Genomic DNA, 21338 nt, shown 5'->3' with positions numbered 1-21338 from the left:
ATTTCTAAATATATGAAGATGATCCACAAATGTAAGTCCAGTTAGATAGCAACTAAAATATTACTGTCAGTACCACAAATCACATACCAGGGTATCATCCTCCAGCGGTCGAAGGGGACTTTCTGTAATCAGAGAAAGGAAGGAGCTTCAGAACCATCTGAATGTCCATCAAAAATTTGGATCCGTTCATTTACCATCCTGAAAACAGGATCCTGGGGTCTTAAAAATGTCCTTTGCTTCACAAATCAAGATAGTGGTCAAAAGATCAACCTTCAACCCTTCCTACGTTCATTAATCTAGCGTATCACTGGGTGGGACTGCAGAAGGCCCATATCATCCTTCACCTGGACTACTATAAAAATGTCTACAGTGGCCTCCCAAAAACAACACTTCACCAGCTCACTTTAAGGTCATAAATCTAACTCACACTTAGACTGCAAAAATAACTTATCTACACTACCAGGATTTGCAAATGTAACAAAACGTAAGCCTTTGGAATGCTTTGTGCTGAGGTGTCCATATAAACTTAATATTTGCTTATCCGGGCCAATAGTAAGCCAGTTACCAGAGTTGTGTATGGCATGAGCCCTTGGGTCTACCAGAAATGTCTTGAATCCTGTCTGCTTGTGTGGCTGCTCCTGAATCTAATCCTTTTAGCGTTTATGGGCAAGAAATGGGCATGCTCTTACACCCATACCTCCATCCATCACATGTACAGAGTGTGCAAGAGCTAGACCAAACCTTATCATGTGTGCATCATCCCTGCTTCTTTTTTCCACTTCTTGTGCAGATTAGAGGCACATTTGTACTAGGCATATCTTAGGTAGGGCCACTAGAAAGATTTGCTTAGGTGACCACTGTAGTTTCTGCATAATCATGATTTTACCACATTCGCCTCAAATTCCATAATCTGTACCTTAATTTGTGTTACTAGCTCAAATGGATCAAAATATATTAGGCTGCTGCACAGTGGCATACCCTTCACAAAGTTCATCTGGTCAACTTTCAGTTGCTCATTACTGTTTACAGAGGTTAAACTGGTAATAATAAGGTAAAGGGTTTGCTCATATAGTATTAATGTTTTTTTTTTTTAATGACAGAATAGTAAAATAATAGTTATGTTATGTTACTCCTATTTTTAGACCGCTCATACACCAAAAGATTCTTGGCGCTAAAGTAACTGAACTAATATGGCTCCGAAGATCTATTGGTAAACTTGCTTGAAGAGCCAGGTCTTCAATGGCTGTCTGAGTCTTGCATAGTTGTAATTAGTCCAGATGTCTAAAGGCAGGGAGTTCCAGTTGCTGGGAGCCATGGCTGAGAAGCGAGTTGCACCAGTCCATTTCCTACTAAAGTGAGGGATAACTAGATAATGAAGATGAGTAGACCAGAGGGTCTTCCCAGATAATAGTTACGGATTCAGGATTTTACAAAAGCTGGGCTCTTCATGTTCAAGGATTTGAAGACAATACAACAAGATTTAAATACTGATCTCTGAGCGACAGGGAGCCAATGAAGATCTTTTGTAACTAGGGATTTGTGGAAAATGTCTAGGGAGTTGATATATCAATTGCACCACTTGATTTTGCACTAATTGGAGCTTATTATTAATGAGAGGTTTAGGGAGATCCAAGTACAGTGAGTTGGCATAATCAATTCTTGACATTACCACAGCTATGATGACTTGGATCAAGGCCTCCACAGTCAGATTGTTTTCATTTTCTTAACTCTGCGCAGTTGGAGGAAACAGGAAGATATCACAGAACTAATCCGTGGTTTCAGAAACAGTTCTTCATCAATAACAACTCCAAGGCTTTTTACTGATTTCTTTTGAGGAGTTGGGGAGTCCAGTTTTGAAGGCTAAAATGATGGATTCCAGAGAAGAAGCTTGTTCTAGTTATACCAATCTCTGTTTTATCAGAGTTAATTTTTAAATGATTGTTGTTCATCCAGTCATGGATGTATAGCATAGTGTCCTGAAAGTGCATTTTAGAACTGGAAGTGTTGTCTATTGTAAAGAGAAGCTGCATAACATCAGCATAGTTGCCAAAGAATGTGCTACAATATACCACATAATTTGCCTTTTCAAATGCATGTTCATGCTCAATTAATGTTCCACTTTGCTGGAGGCCCTCACTCCCTAGTTATATACCTATTTCCTTTATTGCGAAACCACAATCATGTGCGTACTGTGTTTCACTCTTAATGGGTAACCACTCCTAGATGGACCAAGTGAGACTTTGCCCAACTTGACTGATCCTCCATTTCGAAATTTACAGGGGATTATTTAACAGAGTATTTTGCTTGATGATTTCTATCGACTGATTTCTGAAACCATTGCATTATGTTAGCTTAACCTCTGGCCAGACAGTAATTAATTTTAACAAACTGAATGTATAAGCCAAGCAAACTCAACACCCGTATTTTGACACACACGAAAGCCTTGAGAAAGCCATCATCATATCAAGTCATACAGGAGAAACACATGTTGGCTGAATTGCTATATTGTTTTATCATGAGATGAAATTACAAGCAGATCGGAAGAATAAAAGGAGAAGAATGAGGATTTTACATACATGTGAGAACTGTATTTGTTGGTCGATTTTGGGAACTCTGCACCCCTGTTCTCTTGTATATGTAATTAGTGTGTTGGGTACTCATAAACTATAGCCAAGAATGTTGCAGGTCACTGGGTTGACTGGATTGAGGTTGTTAACTGAAATTATTAATAGTGACACTACCCGTGGCCTGCACAGCTACCTATACCCATCCATGCAGACTTCAGGTGGTCCGAAATGGTAATTTTGTGTGGCCAACACTACAGGTGTTGGTTCAATGCTGTGATGCTATGCTGACAGAGACAATGTTCACTGTGCTGGGCATTATCCAGGGCAGGAGCCTGTTTGTCTGCAGCTTGCCTCTCCTGACAGCTCTTAGCACAATGTATTGAACGGTCTGTCCCAATAAGTCTGGAGTCTAATTCAAAGTTCAAGTAATGCAGGCAGGTCAGACAAAGAAAGTGTGTGCATAAGCTTCTGTAACTCATTCTCTCCCCTATTCTCCAACAGGACCAGCACAGTTCAAATCCAGCCATGGCAAGGCACTGGGGCAACTAAGGGTCTTGCAGAGTCTTGGCTAAGATGTTCTCTCTCCTGCTATGAAGGCATGTAGTTGCTTTGTTTACTGACTGCCTCAAATAGGAAAGCATCCTGGTCCTCTCAAATAAGCGCATATACTCAGCACCAGCAAACAACTGCACAAATTAAACGCTGTAGAAATCACATGTCCTTGATCTCTCCATGACCAAGTACAACAGTGGGGGCTGGCGACATTTCAAAGTGGTGGGACGAGCAAACAAGTTGTACTCTTTCGCTTTTTCTCACTTTTTCCCTCCTATCCATGCTGTTTTTTTTCTCCTCCATCTGAATTCACTCCTTATGTTGTGTCGTCCCTTATCATAAATCTTCCTTCCTTGGCATCTTTCACTATTTCATCCCTTAAATTTTCACTCTCGCTTCAAAGTCCACAGATTCATCTTCCTATTTGATATTCCTTTCCTTTGTTTATAGTTTCCTTCAATCACCACAAATAAAACTCACTCTTGTGCTCTGGGGTGGAAGCACTAAACTCAGACTCTGAACCAATGCACAAGGAAAAGTCGCACAACCAATTGTTTACTTCACCACCACAGTCTGTGTTCATCACAAGAAGCCTTCAATCCGATTCTAAGGAAAACCGAAAGACCCAAAACTGCAGCAAACAAGGGCAATAATACAAAAATACACTCAACAATGAAAGAAGAAAGTTAACCCACACTAACAACCGTACTGACAAAATTGGAATAATGAGAACTAAACATGTGATACTGGTAATATTAGTGTATAGTAAACGAAATGAGGAAAAACAGAGTCTACACTTTAAGAGTAAAAATATTACCAAGAAAAATAAGACTAATTTTAACCCAAGATGCTATTAACATGCTCCTCATTTAATTCATTTAATTCACCACAGAAACATGAACAGTTAAGTTGGCCCTAAGGAGCGCCAGCATGTCAACAACATATCAGAGGTAGATCTGCTGTCAGTGTTGAGCACATTAACCCTCTGAGCTATCTCCTGGTAAAACACAAAAAGCTGGCACGGAGCTTCACATTACTATTCAACTCATGTTTGAAGATGGGTGTAACACAAAAGAAAGATAAACTATTTACAGACAGCAAACAAACCTGCCCTGAACGGCCTGGGTGGGGTTTAGCCAGGCTCCCTTTTACCGCCTCCTTCTCCCAGCACATCAAGGATTTTCAACGCATCGTCCCTGAGAGTCAAAATATCCCTGCATCGTAGTGAGGAACCAAGGCTGCGCTCTGGGAAATCGACGCATCACCTTGCAGTGTGGAAAAAACCACACATCATCTGTGTTGCACTGGAAAATGCAAAGCAGCCGCCTGATTTTGCAATGCATCTCCTCCTCTGCAGCCCCATGCGTCGTTATTTTTTATGCATCCCAGGTACTGTGTGTTACAAGGATATAACCACTGATTCTTAAGGATTGAGACTCATTTAAACCTTTAAAAAGTGTTATCTCGACTTCTGCATATTGAATTTTTGTAATTTCGATCTTATTTCATTCAGAGATATTTTATCTATTTTTCTAAATTGGTGTGGAGAACTTTATGTGGTGTTTTCACTGTGTTACTATATGAGTTATTGCACAAATACTTTAACATTGCCTTCTAAGTTAAGCCTACGTACTCTGTGCCAAGCCACCAGAGGGTGAGCACAGGATAATATAGATTATGTTGTGACTTACCCTGACTAGGATTGTGGACCCTACTTGGACAGGGTGCATACCTCTACCAACTAAAGACCCAATTTCTAACATTGGTGGTCAGCGGTGAGGATAGGACTTGTGTTGTGCAGTGCCATATAATGGCTACGTGTACAATACCTACCCACAGTCAAAGTTCAGTTTGGTTTGTTTTCTTTTCTGCAATTTTCCCTGCTTTCCATCTTTTAAATCCTATACATCATGTCTCTGACTGGGTCCACAAGTGGAGCTGGGGAGTTTGACCTGGCTAAGTTGCAGGAGTACACAGTTACCCAGCTGAAGGGCTTTTGCAAGGGGATGGGGGTACCTACCCATGGAGCCTTCAAAAAGGAGGATTACCAAAAGGCTCAGAGGGCCTGGGTAGAATCTCGCTCCAATGAGCATGATGAGTTGGGGGAACAAGAAAATGGCTCTCCCTAGGAGCTGCCAACAGCAGTGAGGGATGACGCCCCCGTATATGTGGCCCCTGCGAGACCAGGGAGCAATGTTTCAAGTCATGGCCTGACCACAGAGGAAGGGAGAGAGGAAAGACCATTCAAGCTGCAGTTGGCAAGATTAAAAATGGAGGCAGAGGAGAGGAAGGCTGAGAGAGAATCTGTGAGAGCCTTGGCAAAAAAGAAATAACCTCTGGCTCATGAACTGAGTCTAAAAGCTAGGCAGTCTGAGTCCAGGAGTGATAGTGGCAGCATGCATGCAGGACCTGCTGGAGACAAGAAGGTTTGTATACCCAAGGATTTGGTACCCAGTTATATGGTGGGAGATTACATTGACAAGTGGTTTTCTCCTTATGAAGTTGCACTGAGAGTACATGGGGTTCTTGAAGAGCACTGGCGGGCGGGTCTGTGGAAACGCATGCCTAAACGTGGGAGGGACACACTTCTGACATTAGAGGTTGGGGACCAGAACAAGGGGACTCCCATGAAAACCTTTTGTATTGCCAACAATAGGCTATTCTTCTCATAACAGCGGCCTTTACTTGATATAGAAGGGACATTTTAACCTTTTTGACTATCAATGATACAATAGTTGCCACACTTGACATATTGTGACCATTCCTGGTCACATATTAGCTAACTGTGTAACAGTGACCCATCCTTGATTGATAATAATCACTCTCTTGGTTACATAATATTCTGGCTATCCATGGCATAATATTGGGAAAAGGGAACATATGTTGAATATTTCTGGCAACATTCTAACTATGCCTGGCATAATGGTGACCCACTCCTTGACATACAATAGGCATATTCAGCAGCATTCTGCCTATCTTTAGCATACTAGTGGCCCTTCCTTGACATATGGTAGGCATTCTTAATATGATTGTGAATACCTGTGGCATAATAGTAGCTTTACTCAGTGACTGTATGTCTGTAACATTAGTGGTCATACATGCCGCTGTGAGCATTCTTGGCAACATTCTGGCAGTCCCGCCATAATACTGACATCATCATTGAAACTCATGGACATTTTTTACAGCATGCTGGCTATCGCTGATGTCACATCAGCCTATATTTATCTCTAGTGTGCATTCTTAGTGACATTTTGGTTATCCTTTACATTATAGTGGCACATACCTGACAATTTGGACATTCTTGGTAACCTTTTGCTTATCCCAGGAATAACAGTTCCCACCCTTGACATATAGTGGTTATTCATAGCAACATATTTCCTATCCTTTGCATACCAATGCCTATTTTTGACAAATTACAGGCATCGACCTGACTACTCCTGGCATTTGAGGTCCTTTCCGCACAAATTATGGGCATTTTATCATAATCTGTTGTATAATGTTGAAACTTACACAATGGTGTTCATCTTTGACTTATTGTGGTAATTCTTGAAATAATTCTGGCTATCCCTGGCACACCACAGCAAAATGTTCTTGCCTGGTGACAGCCATCCCAGGTATTTGATAATTATGACAAATGGTCACGAAAGGGAGAATTTCTCCAAGAGTACCAATAGTAAATGTGGGTGCTTGTTCAAAATGGAAAGATGATATTTGTGGATGAGACAGTCATTAAAAAATTAAAATCTGGCACTTTATGAGCAAATACAGTTTTCTTCAAGAAAACATAAAGCTTCATTTCCGGGAATTCAGCCAATTTATCTAAAGCACAACTTCTATTTTTTGTGTGAAATGTCTGGATTTTGAGAAACTGGCAAGCTGATGCTTCCATAAAAATGACTGCATTTCTGAAATATATCTAAAGCGCATATTTGGGGAATATTTCATGCTGAGTCCTCAATGCTCATTGCTAATTTTGTTTTTTTGGTGCCAGGGGCATTCATTGCTAATGGCATTGTTTTACTAATTGTGAGGAGGCATTAAATACCATGTTAATAGCGCTTTATGCAATATTGCTCCAGCTGTTTGTGGTCTGAGCATGTAACATTGGTCTATCTTGTCTGCTGGCTCAGCCCATAAACTCACTGTATTGCAGAAGCATCATTGCTCTATGAGTGTGTAGGCAATGTCTAGCTCTCCTGTTTCTTGCATTGGCCTGTTGTGAGAGTTTCAGCTCTGCCAGTATTGAGAATATTTGCAGTCATAATATGTGACGAAGTATTTACTTGGCATGGGCAAGGTGGAAAATTAAGTAAAGAAAGTTTTTATGTACATTTTGAATATTAGCGGTATGCAAAATCGCATAATTCTTTCATGAAAGTTTGTGAAATTTCATGAAACTTTCATGAAATTATGTGTATGATGGGAAATATTGCTAGCTGGAATCCCTTGTCAAAGTTCATGCATGTAAATACAAAGGCAAGGTGACACATCTGAATAGAAGAGACTGATTTGAGGAGAAAAGACTCTCACCAAGACATTCCGGTTTAAACAGGACCTGAAGTTGTGTGATGAGAGTTGTTCCTAATTGTATTTGCAAGTATACTTTAAATTTCACCCAGGTCTAAAAATGATAGTCCATATTAAATTGCATAGTCAGATTTCTTATCTGCCTATAAGAAGGAAACCTCTTTAGTCAGTTTTTATGGAAATAATGCTAAATACTCCACTCCTTTTTTCGCTATTTTGTCACAGAAATCTTTAGACCCAAGACAACTTAGGAGGTTCAGGCTTGACGTGCAGGCCAAAAAATGACTGAGATGTTTCATTACTTGACAGCTCGATTTTTAGGCAATTTATTTGAAAACATGTGCTGTGACATGCACCATTACGCATTATTTCTTTTCAAATATTTCTAGGAGTTATGGGGTAGGAATCCCGCTGAAACTCTCGGAAGGCAGTCAAACGTCTTAGCTTGGTCCATCTAGGCAGTCATTCAAACCTACCACTTTAAAAGCTCACCAGCCATCTGTGACCGGACAGAGTGATACAGTACCTCACTACTGGACCTTGGTGTCATCCAACCAGTGATGTCCCCACTGTGATCCTATAAAGAAGAAGCCTTCAAGATGAGGCTTGACTGGCATTTTCAACCTGCGTCTTAATATTGACTAAGTATACTTGGTCGCTTTTAGAAATCTGTCCCCTGTGATGATGTGAGCATGCACACAGAACACATTTTTCCTTTATTTACAACATTTCAAACACATGTTTCTCCCAGCGCCACTTTAGTTGAATATTTCGAGTAGAATTTATTTTTATCACGGCACCCTGCAGGTACAAACACAAGAACCCCCTGGCCGATCGGCGCTTTTAAAACGAACTTGAAAGCTAAAAATCCGGTCTGCATCTACACTGAACCGATGGCTAAAGGCCCCCCTCCAGTCTTGTAATGAATGTTGCGAAAAAGCTCTGGTGAGGAATTTCATTTTAGACGCTGTTAGCATGTTCGGAAACTGCCATTCACTGGGGATAAGAGAGCTGGTCTGAAACCATCATAGCAGTGTTTATTTGCTGATGACGAGTCGTGTTTGTTTCGTCTGCATTTATGTTCTGAAGGTGAGTCATGTTTGTTTCCATTTTCAAACATTCTCCTCACAGTTTCTGTTCCGCTTTGAGAAGCCCGTCCTCAAAGGAGTCTCGCTGAGAATAAAGTGTACCTACCTACCAAGCGAGAGATTTACTGCACCTGCCGCAGCTATGCAAACCAGGAAGCGCGCTTCCAGCGGGGGCTTTCCTGAGCCAAACACTGCGAGGGAAGTGGCGGCCATCCGCATAATAATGTATTAGGTTTGATAAAAAGAGAATCTTCTTTAGGCTTTCATGAAGTGCGGGTTTTATGATCTGCGGCGAGGGGCTAACGCGATGAGAGCATCGCACGCAGTCCCATTATGTTGTTTAAAATCCAGACATTTCTGTAAGCGCTCTGTAAGGTATTTCTACAAGCAGTGCTTGAAATTGAAAAATAAAAGTGCAGGTACTCTGGACCAGAGTACGTGCTTGCTTCTGAGTAGTGCCATTTCTCTCGGATTAAAAGTATTACGTTTTTCCTGACAAGTGTAGGTACTCTCTCAAAACAAAAAAGTGCCGGTACTCAGTACCTGGACAGTACCGGCCCATTTAAAGCACTGGCTATAACCACTGGATTGATCATAGTTTTCCACGATGCACATCTGAACCATACACATCATCAGGACACCGCTCGCATTAGTGTGCACCCTTGCCTCTCTTGTTTGACATACCCCTGTCTGATTGACACATCCCTTGCTTAACACTTTCCTTCCGCCCAGCAACGGCTTATTCAGCTTAACAAAGGGTCATAGTTGTTGTCAGAGATGGAGCCTCAACAATGCAGATTATTTGCACACACTCGTGCAACAGAAATATTGCTCATGGCCCTCCAGCTATATTAAAAGGGATAGAAAGTAAGCAAGAAATGTAAAAAGAAAGAATAAAAAGCTTTGGCAGAATCAATAGGTCCGGGTTTAATGTGCTAACAAAGATAGTGTAGGGACATTAAATCAAGAGGAACAAAAAGTGGACTGTATTGAAAACTCCATTGCCTCCAATTCATTTCTCTTTTGTTTCTGTTCAAAATAATGTTGGGGTGCAATACGCCTTCATGTCAGTCCTTTCTAATTTCTATAGCATAGAAAGAAATGAAGGGTTATAATGAAGGCTCATTGGCCACTCAAGACTTCTTTTTCAATAGAAACAAAAAGGGGATGGTATTGAAGACAAGAGACTTTCACTATATCCTGCCTTTCATTTCTAGAGAAAAAGAATTAAAAAATGTCCCAGGTAATCTAATGATAAGCTGCTGGCAATGAAAACTGCACAAGGTAAGGAGGGAGAAGAGGAAGAGGAATGCAAGAGGGTGATGGACTGTTTTGGCTGCTGATGCTCACAACGGGGAAGACAGAAATGCGAGACGGTAATGAGTGAGTTTGGGACTGCGTAGGCTCACGTGGGGAACGAGGTAAGAGTGAGAGCATGAGAATAGAAAACTGGGGCTGACAAGTAGCACAGAAAGCAAAAGGGAGAGAAAGAGTGGAACACGAGAGGATAGCGACGTGCAGGAGTTGATCAGATACATATGAGGGACGGGAGAGAAGAACACAAGAGATTAACGGGCAGAATGAGGTGATCAGAAACATATGAGGAAAGAGGGAGAGTAGATGGAGGCAAGCAGGAGTGGTTATTGAGGTGTGCAAATGGGAAATGGGGTGGCAGGAGTAAATATAAGAAGCACATAGGAGGGAGCCTGCAGGTGCGAACATAAAGGGCCATTCACGGAAAATAGACCCTCCTGCATCTCAGTGCAGCACTTAAGTGGAGACAAGTGTATAAACCCAGAACAGCCAATAGCAATAGGTGAGTGATGAATATTCCACTAGGTTGATCCAAGAAGTAATTGACAAAGTGCAAAGCCAATGGTTGAATGTGGTTAGTAAATGTATGCCAGTGATTGAAAGAAGCGGACCCAAAGCCCATTTTATGCATAATGTTAGCAATAGGTATGTTTGAAGGCTGCACTGTCAAAACCGAGAACCCAGACCTTAAAAGTAAGTTAGCACCATGTTATATGCAATGTGAACAAAGGGGGTGTAGGAAGGTAGCCTCTTTCTAGCCTTGTTACTCCCACTTTTGGCCTGTTTGTGAGTGTATGTCAGGGTGTTTTTACTGTCTCACTGGGATCCTGCTAGCCAGGGCCCAGTGCTCATAGTGAAAACCCTATGTTGTCAGTGTGTTTGATATGTGTCACTGGGATCCTGCTAGCCAGGACCCCAGTGCTCATAAGTTTGTGGCCTGTATGTGTTCCCTGTGTGGTGCCTAACTGTATCACTGACGCTCTGCTAACCAGAACCTCAGTGTTTATGCTCTCTCATTGTTTTAAAATTGTCACTGCAGGCTAGTGACTAATTTTACCAATTCTCATTGGCACACTGGAACACCCTTATAATTCCCTTGTATATGGTACCTAAGTACCCAGGGTATTGGGGTTCCTGGAGATCCCTATGGGCTGCAGCATTTCTTTTGCCACCCACAGGGAGCTCAGACAATTCTTACACAGGACTGCCACTGCAGCCTGAGTGAAATAACGTCCACGTTATTTCACAGCCATTTTTCACTGCACATAAGTAACTTATAAGTCACCTATATGTCTAACCCTCACTTGGTGAAGGTTAGGTGCCAAGTTACTTAGTGTGTGGGCACCCTAGCACTAGCCAAGGTGCCTCCACATTGTTCAGGGCAAATTCCCCGAACTTTGTGAGTGCGGGGACACCATTACACTCGTGCACTACACATAGGTCACTACATATGTGTAACGTCACAATGGTAACTCCGAACATGGCCATGTAACATGTCTAAGATCATGGAATTGTCACCCCAATACCATTCTGGTATTGGGGGGACAATTCCATAATCCCCCGGCTCTCTAGCACAGAACCCGGGTACTGCCAAACTGCCTTTCCGGGGTTTCCACTGCAGCTGCTGCTGCTGCCAACCCCTCAGACAGGATTCTGCCCTCCTGGGGTCTGGGCAGCCCCGGCCCAGGAAGGCAGAACAAAGGATTTCCTCTGAGAGAGGGTGTTACACCCTCTCCCTTTGGAAATAGGTGTGAAGGGCTGGGGAGGAGTAGCCTCCCCCAGCCTCTGGAAATGCTTTGATGGGCACAGATGGTTCCCATCTCTGCATAAGCCAGTCTACACCAGTTGAGGGATTCCCCAGCCCTGCTCTGGCATGAAACCGGACAAAGGAAAGGGGAGTGACTACTCCCCTGACCAGTACCTCCCAGGGGAGGTGCCCAGAGGTCCTCCAGTGTGTCCCAGACCTCTGCCATCTTGGATTCAGAGGCGTTGGGGGCACACTGGACTGCTCTGAGTGGCCAGTGCCAGCAGGTGATGTCAAAGACCCCTCCTGATAGCTTCTTACCTCTCTTGGTAGCTAAACCACCTTTTCTGGCTATTTTGTGTCTCTCCACTGGGCTACTCCTCAGATAACGAATGCAAGAGCTCACCAAAGTTCCTCTGCACTTCCCTCTTAGACTTCTGCCAAGGATCGACCGCTGACTGCTCCAGGACGCCTGCAAAACCACAACAAAGTAGCAAGATGACTACCAGCAACATTGTAGCACCTCATTCTGCCGGCTTCCTCAACTGTTTCCTGGTGGTGCATGCTCTGAGGGCTGTCTGCCTTCACCCTGCACTGGAAGCCAAGAAGAAACCTCCCTTGGGTCGATGGAATCTTCTCCCTGCTAACGCAGGCACCAAAAGACTGCATCACCGGTCCTCTGGGTTCCCTCTCATCCTGACGAGCGTGGTCTCTGGAACACAGGAGTGGGGTTCCACTGTCTCCCACAGTCCAGTGGCCCTTCTGTCCAAATTTGGTGGAGGTTAGTCCTTGCCTCCCTACGCTAGACAGCAAACCTGTGTACTGCGTGATTTGCAGCTGCTCCGGCTTCTGTGCACTTCTCCAAGGATTCCTTTGTGCACAGCCTAGCCTGGGTCCCCAGCACTCCGTCCTGCAGTGCTCAACCCACTGAGTTGGACTCCAACATCGTGGGACCCTCCTTTTGTGAATCTGAGTTCACAGAACTTCCAAGTGCCTGCTCTGGTACTTCTGTGGGTGCTGCCTGCTTCTGTGGGGGCTCTCTGAGTTGCTGAGCACCCCCTCTGTCTCCTCCTCTAAGGGGCGACATCCCGGTCCTTACTGGTCCCCAGCAGCACCCAAAAACCTCTACCATGACCCTTGCTGCTAGCAAGGCTTGTTTGCAGTATTTCTATGGAAACACTTCTGCAACATCCAGCACGCCATGGGACATCTTCCATCCAAAGGAGAATTTCCTAGTCCTTTTCGTTGTTGCAGAATCTTTGGCTTCTTCCACCCGGAGGCAGCCCTTTTGCACCTTCATCCGGGGTTTCCTGGGCTCCTACCCCCCCTGGACACTATCGCGACTCTTAGACTTGGTCCCCTTCTTTTTCAGGTGCTCTGGTCCAGGAATCCGTCTTCAGTGTTTTGCTGGTGCTTGTGGTTCTTGCAGAATCCCACTATCACAACTATTGTGTCTTTCTGGGGTAGTAGGGTAACTTTACTCCTACTTTCTAGAGGCCTTGGGGCAGGGTATTTTGGACACCCTTACTGTTTTCTTACAGTCCCAGCGACCCTCTACATTCTCCCATAGGTCTGGGGTCCATTCGTGATTTGCTTTTCACTTTTGGAGTATATGGTTTGTGTTGCCCCTAGACCTATGTTTACCTATTGCATCCTATAGTGATTCTACATTGTTTGCACTACTTTTCTTACTGTTACTTACCTGTTTTGGGTTTGTGTACATATAACTTGTGTATATTACTTACCTCCTAAGTGAGGGTATTCTTTGAGATACTTTTGGCATATTGTCACTAAATAAAGTACCTTAATTTTTAGTAGCTCTGAGTATTGTGTTTTCTTATGATATTGTGCTATATGATATAAGTGGTATAGTAGGAGCTTTGCATGTCTCCTAGTTCAGCCTAAGCTGCTTTGCCTTAGCTACCTTCTATCAGCCTAAGCTGCTAGATACACCTCTATTCTACTAATAAGGGATAACTGGACCTGGCACAGGGTGTAAGTACCACAAGGTACCCACTATAAGCCATGCCAGCCTCCTACACTATACCTCGGTACAAAATGGACAGGAATTTATCTTTGAAACACTAGCTGGTCAAGCATACAGCTCACGCTAACGATTCTAAAGAGTGTGAAATGAAAGAAAGACACACCATCCATCTGGTCTAAAGTGGCAGGTTGCTAAAATGGGCCTAACCCAAATGCCAAATGTTGGTGCAGGGTTTGATTTGAAAATAATCACTGTGCATAATGGAAGTTCAAGTGTTGACACTTGAAAATCACCCTTCTGACCCTTTATCGCAAATGCACCCAGATATATAACTATGAACTGTTAGAGCCTCCACTAGCCCATTATTGCTTTTTGGGTGGAATCAAGAAGGACAAGAGCTGAACCAGTGCTCCACTTTTCCACTCACATCTCACACAGCACTTTCTAGGATGCAGCATGGCACAGATCTGCAGTTTGTCCTCATCCTCCACAAATTTGAGGTTGATGTATTGCAGAAGGAATACCAAAAGGTGTTCAAGGAAAGAGTCCTTAAAAAGAAGCTTGGAAAGTAGTTGCCTGTGGACCCCAAGATACAGATGGCAACTCTAAAACAACAACATATGTTAGAAAATGACAGACTGGAGAGAGTTGGTGTCATGAGACGTTTTAAGGGCCTGACACCATCAATTTATACAGTGCTTAATGTGAACTGGTGGTTACAGGTGGAGCCCACAAGCACTCATTTGTGGGGATCAGCACTTACTTTCCCTAATCAAACTTTGATCCAGAGGAAGAGAGTAAAAGTCACACAAGAGAGAAAGAAGAAGGTTGTGAAAGACAGAAAAAACACGGCAATGGGAGAAAGTGGTGACCTGCAAGAGTGACATAAAGCAGGCAGGGATTGTCTGGAGCTGGATTAAAGGGACATGAGGTGCAATTGACATTAAGCAGTCTTGGTACTCAGCATGCAGATATTCAAGGCTGTATACTTCTAAGCTAAACCTTGGGCTCCGGCACTCATTGTTTTACAAATTAAGCATTGCATTCAACCCATCATCCACAAAGGCAAGCAAATTGGTGAGATGAGATTTTGTATTGCTATGAAGTTACCTAATAGAGCCAAATAGTGGAAAGACATTTCAGCCAGATGTTTGAATACAGCTTAGCATTTCATAATTGGGTTCAAAATTATTTTAATTTAAACATTATAAAGGGTGTCATGAGCTGAAGTGGTACCACAGTTTCTGCAACATAACCACATTCTCCACAAATGTCGCTCTCCATTGATATCACTGGTTCACCTTGAGAATCTCCATGGCATCCAAGGAGTCCTCACTGTGATTGGCTTTCTCCCTGTGCGTGATACCAACCATGCACAAAACATTTGAAGTTAAGAGCAAGTACAATGGAACAAGTGAAAGTTCCTTCAGCATCAATTGTCATCCTTTCAGTTAGTAGTCCTGATGGAGGAAATCAAGACATACCCTTCCAAGGTGGTGGATGTTAAGACAATCATTCCTTCCCAACTGTCAGAGAGCCCCAGACGTCTGGGCATAGGTAACTGTTACAAACGCAGAATTGTACAGGGAGCTCATTAAGAAGAATGCCATATGGATCTGTTGGTTGGAGCAGGAGGAGGATTTCAAAAGAACAAAGAGCCTCTATAGTGGAAAACAACAATGGATTACTTTAATCCAAGAATAGACAATGAGAACCTAGAGGACACCATCTTCCTTTTAAGAAGACACCACCACGTAAGCTTTAACTATATTGCCAGTCCCAGATCCATTGAAGACTGAACAGAAATACGGTCACACAGAAAAGAAACAACGGCCATTCACCTACAGATATATTTCTTTGGACACCTTTTTTGTGTTGGGACCACAAACTCTGGCTCCACTTTTCCTAGGGTCTTTTCATCATTCACAATGTGCTTTGAGGGGCATATTGCAACTTCAAAAGTACCAGTTCAAAATGAATGAATGGCAGGAAGGGGCAAAATCCTTACATCTACTTGTTCAATGATTCCGCCCAGTGGCCAAACTAGTCAAGGAGAAAACAACATGTAAGGATGAAATGGAGACCAACCTCCTCAAAGCAGTAATGCTAGAAGATGTAGTTGAAGCCAATATCAGTGGCCCGTTCCTCCAACTTCCAGAAAAGTAACCAACTCTGCACACTTCCTTCAAGTAAGGGCCAACCACCATCCTTAATGTCATTCAGGAAATACCAAGGACAAATGAAGGCCTACACCACAGAAGATGTCGCTTTATCATACCAAACCCCCTGACAAAGCAAACTGTTCTCTACAGCATGATGAAATGGAAGGCATGTATGTGGGCTCATTGTATGTGGGCTCAGATAAACTTCCACCAGTGGGTCCAAAACATCAGTAGTTCTGGGTGATTCAAGACCAATTGCCTCCTCATCCTATGTCCATGACAAATTTAGCTTCCACCCTGAAACGGTGTCTTTCTCAGCTAGATTGAGTATAGTACCCATTTTCCACAACTGTGTTGAATAGAAAGCAGTTTCATCTTATTAGCATTGTTACTGTTGTGGAAGGGATATCATGTTGCAGACAGCAGGTATCTTAGAGCCGGAGTCTCACTTCTTTGTATACTTGTATGTAAGCACTGATGCATGTTCTGGAGGTTCAAGGCATATGCTTGTATGATGTTGCAAAGTCTCAAAACGTATAACTTAGAATTTTTTTAATTTTGCTAGCTTTGCAAATTTTGATGCTTGTAAAGTTGAGGTAATAAAGGGGACCTGTGTGATAATGGAAATATTCCCACTGTCGCACAGGGCTGCACACACTCCTTTTAGCAACATCTTAGCATTCAAAGGCAGTAATGCCACCTATATTTCATTCCCCACTGCAATACATACAAGAGTGGACAGCCAGCAGCAAGAAAGAGGGTGCCATGATATGGCTGCCAAACAGCAATTTTGTGTTTCTCACTGGCACTCGCAACAAGCGTAACGCTGAGTGACAATGGGGAAACACGATTTGATGCTGCATGAAAATAATGCCCTTCTTTGGCGGGACATCCGGATGACAGTTCAGAGTTAGATTAAATTAAAGATTCTGCTCAGGCGCAATCAGGAAACGTTACCCTTCTTTGCAAAGGGTGAAGTTTCCAGGCTTCACCTAACTTTTTGGGTCAAGCTTTTCTCTTCAGCCACTCTTACACATTGTCCGTGTGTTCTCTCTTCAACCGAATCAGGCCTCAAAAATTAAGGAATGGCCCTGAGAAAAGGCCAAACAAGAATCTTTCAATATCACAGGAACTAGCTATTGCAGTAAGACAGGTGTTAATTGATCCTCTGTTGTGAGCCTCTTTCTCGCCTCTAAATGTTAACACTATTATTTAGACAAGGATTTAGGATAATAATTTATAAAGCAAATATACAGGGTTCTAGTTCTCCATATATTTCTGTATTTGGTGTAAAGTAATCTGAAAATATATTTTACAAAGGAGTCTCTTTTATTTTGGTCCATCTCCTCAACCAAATTTTAACCTGAGAATGCTGCTAAAGACTTTGCAGAGTAAATGCTTTCTTTATAATTTGCACCGTCATTGTCCATCAAACTATCATGCTGTTCTCATGATAATGAAGTATTAACAAGCATATCGAGCATTTTTCTGCATATGCTTGCTGAAGTCACTATACAAGCAAGAGGGTTAGTACCTAATTAACAAGATAATGTGGCATTTAGGACAGCAGTTAATGCGTTTATGAGAAATATGATTAATTCACGTAGAAAGTCTGTGTGAGAACATCGCTCTTAGCGTGATTTTGTAAGCAAAGCCGAGAGGTCCTACCTGTAAAGTCATAATTTTGTAAGTAGTCAGTAACTTTTTGCAGATATTTTCCCACCCTAAACCCAGTTTTATATGTTCATCAGTTAAAGGCAGGATTATTTTGTATTCAGGATGGGAATGGAACATCGCCGAACTTACTGTGGTTTTGAGGATGGGTTTCTCCGAAGTGAATATAATTTCTCAGGGACAAACACAAAAGTTTAAAAGTGTGAATTATTTTTTTGTGGCACTGATTCCTCTTACAGAAAGGCACAAATGTACATTTCTGTATGCATAAGTGATTAATCATTTGAGTACTCCTTGAGTTGTAAATTTGGAGGGAGCACACCTTCAATTCTCTCGGAATTCCATGAAAGTCCTAAAAGTACTTCGAACATAGCCAGATGCATATTGGGGATTCATTTCCAATATTACGTATGAAACCCTTGTTATTCTGTCACCTAATAGTCTCCGTCCAATAACATGATAGCGAACACCTTGGTGATCATCACAAATGACAGGAAAACACATCCCACATAGGTTCAAAATATAGAAAGTACCCATCCAACAACACACCTTACCATTCATGCAGAAGTACACGAAAGCACCCAACTCAGAGAGTAAGACATACATGTACCAAATGTTCAGTCCTTTGTCCATGACTCCTACTGAGGCCAGGGTGGGTCGAAGTCAAAGCATACCCTTTTAGAGGTGTTTGGGGAATGCAAGTGTCTGCACTGTACTTATAAAACATTCAATTCCATTGGGAAACTTCCTTTTTGTAGTACATGGCCAACAAAAATGGAGCCAAAGTCAAAGCCAGAAAGGGAAGATAGTGATAGGAAGTAAAATGAAAACATCATGTGGTGATGTTAGGTGTTGAAGGTCCAGGATAGAGGTGGGAGTCAAATGAGAAATAAAAAAGAGATGTGTATCAACAAAGACATGGAAACGGATGAGAGATGCCTCCTGTATTTCAAAGCCAGGTCTCTTGAATTGTTTGATTTTGCATATCCTTTTGAAGAGCTTGTGAAAACAGGGTATTCCCAGGTCTAATGTAAGGGAGCTCCAGAGGCATGTTCCAACTTGCAGAATATACTGCACCCAGGGTTGGGTAGCCTTTTATTCCACTGGGCATTTTCCCAGAGGGTTGGAGTCTTTGGAGGCCAGATATGAGAGTCCAGGGTCACTCCTGTAGGTTAATTGCAGCAAGCAAAGGGAGAATTCAAGCAAGTAGAAACAGAGTGACAAGAGGGAGAAGATCAAGAGAAAGTGAGCAGAGAGAGAAGACAAGAAGAGGAGAGCAAGAGACAAAGTATGGGTAGATAGAAAGGGATAAAAAGTGCAAAAAGAAGAAAGAAGCATGGTTGGTTTAGCATGTTTGCCGGGGCAGCGCATGGTTCCCCAGTCCGGCTCTGACTGCACCTAATTATGTGTGTTTTTAAATTTCAGAACTCTGTGTTAGATTGCAGGGGGCATATGTATGAGAGGTTTGACCGCCGTTGCATCACTTTTAGTGATGCAGCAGCAGCGCAAACCTCTTAACCATATCAATGAGACCACGCAAAGCCGCTTTGCGTGACTGTTAGAAATGGGATCTCTAGTTGGCAGTCGGTTTAAACCCTGTCCAAGTATAGACCCTTACTCTAGTCAGGATAAGGGAGATATACAGCTCAGATAACCCCTGCTCACCCCCTTGGTAGCTTGGCATTAGCAGTCAGGCTTATTATCTCAGAAGCAATGTGTAAAGCATTTGCACATAACACATAGTAATACAATGAAAACACCACAAAAGGACACTGCGCCAGTTCCAGAAAAGTAGCCAGTATTTATCTGTGTAAAACATGACCAAAACGAGAAAAATCAAACATACTGTGACAAAAATATTAACTTAAAAATACTGTTCTTTGAAGTGAATAGCTCCATCTGGGGCATCTTGAACAACAAATACAACAGTCCCGGCTGGCTGTGGCGTTGAGGGCCAGCTATGGTGTCGGAAGGCATGTTTATGTTATAGTATTTTAGAAATGTTATTCTTTATAATAATTTTAGATTCAACATGTATAACATTTAAAACATATTGAACTGAAAGTATATTCACGTTCATTTTTGTTTGGTCGGCGTGAAGGCCAAATTCTTTTTGCGTGTTCTAATCTTCAATGTGAAAGCTTATTTTTCTAAGGATGCAGGTGCTGAAGTTCACAAGGAGCTCTTTGGGTATGAGAGATAAGAGAGCCTGAGAGAAATGCTACAGGACGGATGGAGTATCATGGAATTGACAGCTATAACTTTTTGAAATTCTTGAACTTGAGGGAGTACCAAGGTCGAATGTTGAAAGTGTCAATTATAATTAATTTATTGCTTTGTTTTTGAAGTTAGAGTTTTGCTCATGATGTCATCATATCTGGAAAAATCAAGTTTTAAGTGTGGTTTAGTTGGTGAGAGATTCAGATTCCCTTTGTTCCTTGCTCAGAATGGACCTTTTTGAGGTATTGACCTCATACTTTAATTTCTCTGTAGCTTTATGCTGCCGCATCTCTCTTACACAGAATCTCCCACAGAAATTCTGTTTGCTAGCCTTTCTCAGATGTTATTTTTGTATTAGAATAGTTAAAGAGTTAGATTCAATGGTTAGGCAAGAGACCTTAATTTTAGAATCCAGACACCACATGCTTTACCTGATTTTCTGCATTGTTTCTATTGAAGTCTTGGTCTTTTATATGTTGCTTCGATTTAGTATTGTGCAACACTTTAATTCTCCATTGGTGAATTTGTATAATTATTCTATGGTTTTGAGACTCACTTATGTACAGTTGGCTTTGAGTCTGTAAAAAAGCACGTTGAAACTTGAATTTGGACTCTGAAATTTAATGTTTGACTACTGAGTTACACTGTAATTGATTTGAATAATCTGATAAAATTGTCTCTACCCTTCAGAACAGAGAAGAAAGATTCACCAGCCACCCAGAGAGAGAGAGAGAGACGTGGGGCTCTGTGCTGGATAACCTGGATAACCTCACAGGTGACAGTGCACTTTACAAACACATAGAACATAATGTAACAGAATTGTAGATTAATTTCAAAGGTGGCCCTTGGCTAACATTAGAATTCTGACCTACATGTTCCACCCCACTTTTAGAACTCACAGTGTTGGAAAATGACGTACTTGAGGACGAGGCATTCGCTTCAGAAAAGGAATAGAGGGAAGCAAGTGGTTCAGACAACCAATCCAGGACAAAAATTATGAACTGTCAAGTAAGACAGTAATGCAGTGTAAATATTAGTGCTGTCCTTCATGTCACAAAAGTAATCAGAATATGACAAGTTTTAGTTAACAAAAGTAAGTGAGTGGAAAAACTAAGTAGGACTGACACACATTTTGTTAAAACTGATGTTAAAATGTAATTTAGACTTTAATGCTGCATATAGAAACGATATTGAATTAGTTGTGATTACTTAAAAATGTATGAATTGAAAAATATGTGCAAGTGAGAGAAATGCAATTCTCTATTATACTTAGTGAAATGCAGTAACACGTTTTCCATTTGTATGAAATGTTTTACTTATACTGATGACATATTATTAATGATGTACTTATAAGTTTGCATATTATGTTTTACTAAAATGTATTCATTAAATGCATTGTATATGTTTTCTTCTGTTAACATAAATAAGGCCTACAGAGTTTGCACTTTGCAGGTATGTAAAAGTATTGAATTATTTTTTTCATAACATGAAGTCTTTCAGATT

At 41.9% G+C, this 21338-nt stretch overlaps 1 long non-coding RNA gene across 1 annotated transcript; it reads left to right on the top strand.

Moving 5' to 3' along the window:
- Nucleotides 1-4353: 4353 nt before the first annotated feature.
- On the top strand, nt 4354-21108 carry LOC138249103 (uncharacterized). Its single transcript, XR_011194717.1, has 3 exons — nt 4354-4508; nt 20526-20610; nt 20728-21108. It is a non-coding gene; the product is annotated as an uncharacterized lncRNA (long non-coding RNA).
- The last annotated feature ends 230 nt before the right edge of the window (nt 21109-21338 follow it).

The sequence above is a fragment of the Pleurodeles waltl genome, chromosome 8 (assembly GCF_031143425.1).
Source record: "Pleurodeles waltl isolate 20211129_DDA chromosome 8, aPleWal1.hap1.20221129, whole genome shotgun sequence".
Lineage (NCBI taxonomy): Eukaryota > Metazoa > Chordata > Amphibia > Caudata > Salamandridae > Pleurodeles > Pleurodeles waltl.
This window is presented reverse-complemented; position numbering and strand designations above follow the sequence as displayed.